This window comes from Calonectris borealis, chromosome 2 (genome assembly GCF_964195595.1).
Source record: "Calonectris borealis chromosome 2, bCalBor7.hap1.2, whole genome shotgun sequence".
NCBI lineage: Eukaryota > Metazoa > Chordata > Aves > Procellariiformes > Procellariidae > Calonectris > Calonectris borealis.
Genome location: NC_134313.1, coordinates 78046533 through 78056140, shown reverse-complemented (window position 1 = coordinate 78056140; position 9608 = coordinate 78046533).

Sequence of the window (9608 nt, the reverse complement as noted above, 5' to 3'; positions counted from 1 at the left end):
AGATAACGGCACAATATGGGCCCACTCAAAAGCTGCCAGGGCAGGCACATGAGGGGACGAGTCGTCGTCCCCGTCAGCAGTGCCAAGAAAAAATTCTGGCGTGTGCAAGGCAACAGAGAAGAGGAGAGAGAGCGAGGCGCCTGTCGTGTTAGCAACCAGCAAATAAAGGACTTCTGAGAGCCTGGAAAGATCTTGTAACAGAGCTTAATATCTATAAGCGTGTGTTTACGTAGCCACCTGAGTAAAGGCTGTACAGTAGTATGTCCTTATCCTCATCAAACATGTCAAGGAAGGCATCGCTAAATAATTAAATAAACTCTAGGACATGATAAAAAGAGGGATTCTAGGGACAGATGCCAACATTAAATATAAATTTCCTTGGAGGAAAAAGAATACTGAAGAAACAGAAGATTATGCCAGAAGAAAAACGATCAAAATGCTAAAAAACAGAAAGAAAGGAAAAACATGGGAGTGTGTGTCACGTGTGCATCCAGTTAGAGCTGGCTGTTTTTTCTGCTGGCTCAGGCCACACGGCCAGTGGGGAAACCAGTCAGGACTGCGGCAGGGCCCTGCTGCTAGCTGGTGACTGCCCAGGGATGCCTGCACCTGCACTCCAGTTGGGGTGTGAAATGTTTTCTGCTTGAGTATGCACAGTCCTTAAAGCTGTGCTTATGCTGTTACTGTTTACAAAGCTTTCCAAATGTTTTCTATTAGTCAACTGGTCAGTTTGAATTAATCAGTTGAATTGGTTAATTAAGGTGAATGAATGAATAAATGAACGAATGAATACCAAAAAATGTATCATCTGATTTCAGGACTACTGTTTCCAGGCAATAATAATTCTGTATCTACCTTTGTAGATTCTGTAAAATTAGCTGGTGTTTTATGCTTGGGCAGAAAATATTATCATCTTATGGAACACGTTGAGTAGGTGTCAATAGCCATGGCCAAAAGATATACATATTGTTCCTCTTTCTCTCCCACAAGTTCTCTTAGATGTTAGTTTATTATCTTTTATGACAGGACAGGTTTACTCATCATCTCCCATCTCAGACCTGCCACTAGCCATCACTACAGTGAATATTCCTCCTGGCCCATTCTTTGTATGTCCCATCTCAATCACAGTACCTGCCGAGGAGATCTGGTAGACATCCTCTATGTCAGCTGCCTAAAATACATGAAAGCTGCATTACTTGGGGGCTTTTGTATTTATTAGTAAGCACATGAAAGCTTGCAGTAAAGGACATCATCTCACCATCCCATCCCAACCCCCCCCCCCCTTTTTTTTTTCCTATTAAAGATGCAGCCACAGGAACTGGGAAGGAGAGCTAGGAATGTCACCTGTTGAATAGTCAGTACACAGTCTCAGGAAGCTTGGTAACATTAATTCTGAAGTGCATAGCATACAGAGGAAGGGTGGAATTAAGCCTCCAAAAATCTTAAGGGCCAAACTAATGGACTTAGTCTAAGCAACCTTGGTGGCACTGTTGAATGAAAACTTCTGTTTAATAAGTAGTATGATCAAGAATAGCAGGAAGTTTGGATCCAATAAGAACAAGTTGGTGAATTATACAAAAAATATTCTAGTGACTTTTGATCAATTGTTGGAACAGTTCTGGAATATTCAATATTCTCTCAGATTTTCACTTTCAGAAAGACTTCGCTGCCCTCCTGGAGTTTAAGAGAAGATTCCTCTTCAAAGACACTTACCCCCTCCTCTAGGGAAGATTCAAATGAGTGGGCCTGGTTAACTTTGAAAAAGAACAACATGAGGGAAGTCAAGGAAAGGATAAGGGAAAGAAAGAGAAAAGGGAGAAGATAAAAAACTTCTTTCTGGTTTTCAAATTTCAAAAGCCCAAGAGTGAAATTAAAAGATAGCAGATTAAAAACAGACAGACGGAAATACTTTTTCACATGATCTGTGGTTAAAACTGCAGAAAATATAATTACCACAGGAAGCACTGCAGTCAAGAACTCAGCAAGATTCTGATGGGTTTGCAGATGTATAAGGATATCAAACATACCAAGAGCAATTTAAAACTGCTGGAAGGCACATGTATTTCTTCAGGGAAAACTGTCCAAGCATTTTAAAACTGCACAAAGAAATGTGCTAATCAGAGCGAGATACAAAGAAAAAGCTCTCTGCAAGATAATGCACCCACAGGATGCCATTAAAGAAATGTCACCTCCTCCTAAATCCTTTGCATTCATTCTCTCTCCCTCCCTTTAAAGGAACACTACAGAAAGGGACAATATGAGCCCCACTAAAAGACCAGTTCCTTTACGGTCGTGTCTGAGATGAAAAGGCCCCAGCATACTGGCACTTCAGCAGCCTTTGCCTGTCCAAAGTATCTGGTAATGTATATTCACCATGAAATTCATATATCTGGTTCTACGAGTAGCTGGATTGTTTCTAATTTTCTGAGCTCAGATTGTTTTTAAAAGGAGGAAGTATGTAGTATTTCCCATCTTGCTGTTTTACACGACTAATGATCTTGCTTGCTTCCTGTTGTTTCACATAACGGTATGTGCACTGTCATGTGTCAGAGAAAAGAAAATCTAAAAACTGTGGTTTTTTTTCATTTAAATGAAACAGTTCATCAACAGCACAGCTGAGTGCAAATGAGGGCAAAACATAGGGAGGTGTTATAAGCAACTTAACAGGGGCATTACTCTGACACTGAATTTATAGCCTTCCTAAGCAATACACTCCGGTGCATTTTTTTTTCTAGGATCCCTTCTCCATCAATTTTAGCCCGTTACTTTACATCCTGTCCACCAAGCAGGAAGAGATTATTCCCTTCCTTTTTGTAGCACCTTTCTATGCATTTTAAGATGCTAATGTATCCCTTGAACTCCAAATTATATGACAGTATTGCTAACACCAGTGCTTGATGTTACCCTAGCAATCAGACAGTAGATGGTACTTGGTATATAAGAAAAAGAATTTTCTGAAGCATAAGGAATGTCACAAACCCAAGTTTGGCAAGACTGGCTTGAAACTCCGAAACGCTAATAATAACCCTCACTTAGGGTTATACGTATTCCAGCTTCTACTGGAATGCAGAGTTACTGCTACTATGGCTTCAGTTGTCTCCGGAGGTAAGATCAGAAGAGTCCCGTGTCCTCTCCCTTTCAGTGACTGAAACCTTCCCACCTTATCTTTGTTCAAACCACTTCAAAACCTTCCTAACCTCTCTGCTTCATGTCCAGTCTTGTAAAGACAGGCTGTATGTAACAGACTGGAAGATACATCCTCTATAGAGACTGTTTGATAGGTTACACAGTACTGGAGTCACATCTTTGCCTTCAGGTCACCCCATGTTCCTACATCCAGACTTACAGCACGACATTTCACTGATGGAGAATCAATGGGAAAAAATATCATGTGCTGCCATTAATCCTCACATCAGTCATCATCTACTCAGAGACAGAATCTCTTTAACTGTCTGCCTTTGAAACTGCAAAGAATAAAATCAGGAATAAAGTAATACCTCTGACATAATAGAAGAAAAACAACGTTAAAGTACATTTGACTCCCTATAAACCTCCAGTTCCTCTGAAAACATACAACCAGGAAAGGTAAAACTAAAATCCATTACACCTTCACAAAGCTTAGCAAACTTTCCCTGAATTTTAAAAACAAACGTTCCTTTCAAAAGCAAGAGGGAAAAAATGGTGTAGTATTATTTAGTAGTAAACTGTAAGAGCAACCTTTTAAGTGTACAATGCTCTTGCCAGCTCTCTGACAAAGAAACGAACACTAAAATCCCAGTTTACCTTTCAAGTAATGACTATCTACCATAAGATCTCTTCTCCTGTTTATTTATTTGTTTGTGAATAGATAGAGATACAATCAGCACAGGATCAAGAAAGGTGAAAAATGTACAAAAAAACAGTTGTTGCATTTAAAAAATTTTCTACAGGAAAGATATCTTTGCAAAGAGATAAAACCTGTAACCAGCATGAGCATTGGTTAGATGGGGAGACACTCATCGGAGGAACACTGGAGGCCTGTGTACATGCAGAGGCAAGGGACTTAGTTGAGCTGAATAACAGGATTGTGATTAGGATACACTGGAAGTAAGTTGAGTTTGTTGTATAGATTGGACTAATTTTTTTCACTTACAAATGATGGTATTACAGAATACTGTTGGCCATACATTTTTGCTGATTATGCAATATAGTATCTGTGATTGAAAAAAAAAAATCATTTTTGGTGTCTCAGAAGAATGAAGCGACCACTTTTTGATGTATAATGGAAGGAACAGAGTAAGAAACATAGACTAAAGGGAGAATACGGAAAGACTGAAGCAACAGGGAAATTTCCCAGGGATGTGTATCAATTGACCATCCAAAGAAACTCTCTGACAACTTTAAACAACCTTTAGCAATTTTCTTTCCACTACAGTGTAATAATACACCATCTCAAACGCCATTACCCATCCCCTCACCTACTTGTCTTGGCTCTGCACACTTCCCATGAAACAGAAGTTCAACAGAAGCCAGCTGACTGGTAAAGGGGGAAGGCAAAATACATCTCAAGTTTTTTGCACTTTCACAAGATTAACGTGCCAACTTGCAGCCACCTTTGAAAATTGTCCTGTTCCATCTCCTTACTTAACCTCCACCATTCTCCCAAACAAACCTTCCATTCTCTCTCTCTCTTCAGCAACCTGTTTGTTAAAAGAGCTTTTATATTATCTTCTAAACAAATAAACAGGTGAAACTTCCACCTACCCCAGTCCTGCTATTTCACTCTCCTAATTTCAGAGTATGGGACAGGTGGGAGAGATGATAGTTTGTTTTACCAGTGAAGCAACAGTTTTACTCCATTACATGTGCAGAAGGGACACAGCGGCATAATTAGAAATCGACAGTCCACCCCCTTGGTCTCAGTAAATCCCCCATTCGTGCAACAGACATTCCAGTTTCCTCACTTTGCTTTTAGTCTGTGTTACTGGTGGGTGATGCTCACTTTGAATGTCAGACTTCCAGGATGCTCTTCCCTCAAGTGTCACTGTCCTGAGGAAACCTTTCAGCACGCATCACAATTATATTAGAAACTTGTTTTTCATCACACTTTCATTAGGGTATCTATTATTTTTTTTTCCCTTTTATTTAGCATTGACATAAATGGTAAATTTATGTAACATAAATGGTAAATGGTAAAAATTGTCATTTTATACCCCTTTCCTTTTCCAACTGTATCTCTATGAACAGTAGTTCCAATTTCATCATCTTCTTGCTCTCTGAACCTCACCAGTGTTGAAATAATTTTTGCTTTTCTACATTTAGCCACGCATAAAATTTAATGTCAATGTATGGACATTGCTCCAGTTCCTGTGCCAGAAACAGGACCTCTACAAGAGGCCAATGTGACACATTTACAATGAAACCAAGCTACGGGAACAGGAGAACTGAATTTTCAAACAAATAAGAACTTTTTCTCTGACCAAATTTGAAAAGATTAATAAAATTGTCTTCTCAGCTGGGATTCAATTCCTAGATTGCCCAGCATGCCATCATTCAGAGGTATTGCCATCCCTCCAGACTGCTTCACTTTACCAGCAGTGCCCCCAAGTCAATTTTTAGAAGCCATTAATACGAGATTCTCTTAAAATGTTATGAATTGCAAAGTTTCGATTTTAAAATACTTCATGAACTCTTGACTATCTTAACAAAATTGGCTTAAGCACATGTCAATTAAAATAGAATTACATTTAGCATATTATCCTGCATTTCTAAATGCTCACTAGCTTAATACTTAACAAATTATGCGGACCTGTCGGATCGGATTATTTGGTGAAAGTACAAAGGTAATTTCACTTTCAGACATTTGTGAGTTTATCCTTACCTGTTTGGAAACTTCACTCCATTTCCAGGTGCTTTGGAAACATATTTTCTGTAGTTCCCTTATACTCTCCCGTCCTGTGAGGAAGGGGTTACCAGAAGCAGCTAAGGAATCTGAATCTCAAGAAATTTCTAGAGCTTTTCCAGTAACTATCTGGTCTTCATTGCTATTGTGCTTGTCCTGCACTTTTTCATTAATCATTAACCCCATGTAACACTATTTTCATTAGCTTTATCAGTCATTCTTTCTCAACAAGGGAAAAAAAGAAAATTTGTGAATTCATTCAGCCGCAGTTCACAGGCATTAGGACGGGAGGGACATGGGACTTTTCACTTACTCACAGAACCTCAAGTGAAAATACACGGGGTGCCAGTGAGACGTGGAACAGAGAGAGCCAGCAGACCCTGCCTCTGCCGATTTGAAGCCAGGGAATTATGTTGATGAAAATATCTACACAACTGAGATGTCTGTCTTTCACACTAGAAAGCAAGTGGGACAATTAGGGACACACCAAAGCCAGACCCCCTGGGGCAGTGGCAGCCCTCACCGCACCCCAGGGCCTGGCTGGTGGCGGCTCCCGCGTCCCAGTGCCTCAGGGGCAGGGTGAGGCTGGCCGGCTACCCTGGCCACCCCCAGCACTGCCGAGGGGTGAACCCTCACACTCCCAAACCGGAGGCATGCTCCCCTTGGCAGAGGGTGGGAAGGCACCCCCCTGCCTTCGGGGTCAGCCTCGCTCCAGGTGGCACTGCCAGCTATTAGCTGGGGCCGCCATTTGCAGCAAGTGCCCTGCAGGAGGCCGGCAAACACCCGACCGGCTGTTTTACTGCTGTTTTACAGGAGACAAAGCCCAGGATGCAGTCCTGCTCGGTTGCCGCCATAAAACAAAGCAAACCAAAGAAAGAAAGATCAAAAAAAACCTCACATGTTTAACGCAGGACCGTAAGACCCCACCGACTCGGGCTCCATCGTGTGGCCCAGCCGTGGCCGCCCTCTGCCGGCCTGGCTTGGCCTGGCCTGGCCTGGCCTGGGCGCTGGAGGCGGTGGAGGAGGAGGGCTGGGGGGGGCGGGACAGGGGACAAGGAGCCCTCCCTGCCTGCAGCTCTCCAGCATGCAAAATGCAGCTTCCTTCAGCTGTGGCATGAGGCAGAGTCCAGGCTATATTTCAACTGGCTGGCACTGATGTGTCAGACATATCTATCTACCTACTTATTTATTTACTTACTTTTCCTCTTGGAAGACTGATTTTTTGGTCCTGACTCGTTCCAGGATTTAAACTGGTCAGAAACGGAGACTGGGAATTAGCAAAATGGGATTTAATCATCACAAGCGCCTGTTTGTCAGGGGCTGTCTTTCCGCTGGAAGGGTTCAGAGCCCCGCACCGGGCAGCCGCTGCCTGGGGGCCTGGCTGAGCTGCTTGCTGGGGCGGGAGACCGCCTGGCAGGCCCTGTGCCCAGCCACCCTCTGATGTGTGCTGCTTGGGAGGCCATTTGGGAGCAGGCTCCCCGGAGATGCTGCGGGACTTAACTGGGGTGAGTGCCAGCACGTGCTCTTCCCCTTCTCTCCCTGCCTGACCAGCAGTGGATGGTCAGGGAGAGCCTTGCAGGCCGTCCTGGTCCCCCTCCGGGCCTGGCCTTCCCGCCCCAGCACAGCCCTCTCCCTCCTGCTGCACTGCCCATTTCAGTGAGTCTAGTGCTCATTTTAAAGGACGAGACATAAGCTTGGCTCAGTCCCTGGTTCAGGGCCGAATGAGGCCGGACACTGCCCTTATACAGCTTCAGGGCCCCCACGGGCTCTGCCCTGCTGTAGCAGCTGAACCAGGCAGCCCCGGCGGCAGGCTGGGGGGGACAGCTGTCGCAGACCCTGGAGGCATCACCTTCTGGGGTGGTAGGGAGCAAATTCAGTGCTTACACGGCCGTTTCTCCGAGGGCAGCCTTAATTCAGTCGAAGGGAGCCTGCAGTTGATTGTAGCGCAGGCTTTCTGGGTCTTTCCTCAGCTGTTAGTGCTACCTCCAGTTGTTTCTGTATGAGCTGGCCCTCATGTGGACACATGTACTGGATCAGATCGAAAATCTCTCCAGCCCTTGTCTAGCACTCAGTAGCGGACATGTAGGGAAGAAAGAGTACACGTATGGGCTGCCAAGTAATGATTCTTCCCCTAAAGACTGCTCCTGGCACTTGGTGACAGGTGCCCCTGGACTTCAGAGTGCAAGATGGTATTTTTGTAGCTAATGTCCATCAGCTGAGTTTTCTCTATCATGAAGTTTAAGCCCTTTGTGAACCCCTGTGTACTTTTGCCACATGCTACGTTTTGTGGTGGAGAACGCTAGGGCTTACAGGAGCAGTCTATGAGAGACCTTTCTGGGTTCCCTGAACTGGGCCCTGCGCACTCCAGGTGATGCTCTGCGACTTTTGTATTGAAAGAGATCGTAACTCAATGTTTTGTGTTCTGCTCAGCTGCCTATGTTTTTCTCTAAGTTTATTATACTGCCCTCAGCCTCTGCTTTCTAGTTGGCTGAACCGACTTACTATATTTGATTGTTCCTCTGACCATCCTGTTTGCTCCTCCTCGTCTCTCTTCCATTTGTACTGCATCCTAAGCCTCCCTTCCTGCTCCTGTCCTAGGAGTTCCTAGGAGTTCACTTACCCTTTCAAGGACAGCAGCTTCTAGGATTTTGTTTGTGAAGGTGCGCATACAAGCAGGAGCATGCAATGCCTTCTCAGGCACAGTCTCTTCTCTGAAGCGCTCTGTTTTCTAGAGCAGGTCAAACGCTTGTTCCGGCAATTGGTTGTCATATTTTGAGGCAAACTTGAGAAGCCTTCAACGATTTTCATCCTTGTTTAGCCAGCTGTTTTCACAAACGACATAGTCTTTAGTGAAAAACCAAATTAATTCTTCTACCCACCAATTCTGTAATTATCAATTTGTTTTCTTCCATGACTGGCTGTGTTGTGGGGTAATTTTTCAAGAAGCTCTAAGCCTCACAGCTCGCCTCGTTTCTGTATTTGGTTTTGCCTTTGGACCCGATTCTGAGAGTACTACAGTAACCTGAAAACTAAGAGTTGGTAAGAGTCACGCAGAGCACATTAATATCCTGCAGGCATTCAGCAGCAAAGAGAAGCATTACGGAGGAAATCAAATACTGAAAAGGTCTAACTAAATTAAAGTATTTCAAAATAGGATGTATCCAGCGTTCTTTGTGGGGCAATGAAATTGTACATTTTCAGTACTGAGCCTAGCCATTTGCTTTAACCATTCTCATCCCTGTTGGCAGAACCATACTTTTACCTTCCTTTTCTCTTGACGGCAGTTGGACAGACTGTTCTGGAGAATGGGCAGGTTGTAGAGAACACCAGTCCCAGAACACCAGAACACCAGCTATTTCTCTGCTTGATAACCCAAAACGCCAATGCTCACACCTCTGGAGAAAGTGTTTCAAAAGGCAAGTAAAATGGAAGTCTTTCCGTAGAAGTGTCTTCACAAGTCGGAGGGAAGAGGAGGGGAAACTGGCTCTAAGGGACCGGCGAGCAGCACTTGGGCATCACACCACTGTCTTCACTGCGTTCCCAGTCACGGCCAAACCATCGCTTGGACAACACTGCCCAAGAGTAATTCTTTTCTCCACCCCATTTCCCTCCCAGTCTAGCTCTTGTGAGCTCTCTTTTCTTAAGAGTGATACTCTGACTGCGCTGAGCTGAGCTTCAGAGCCCATAAACCCAGGCTGTACTTTGACTCAGAGCTGGCAGCTGTGTTTAT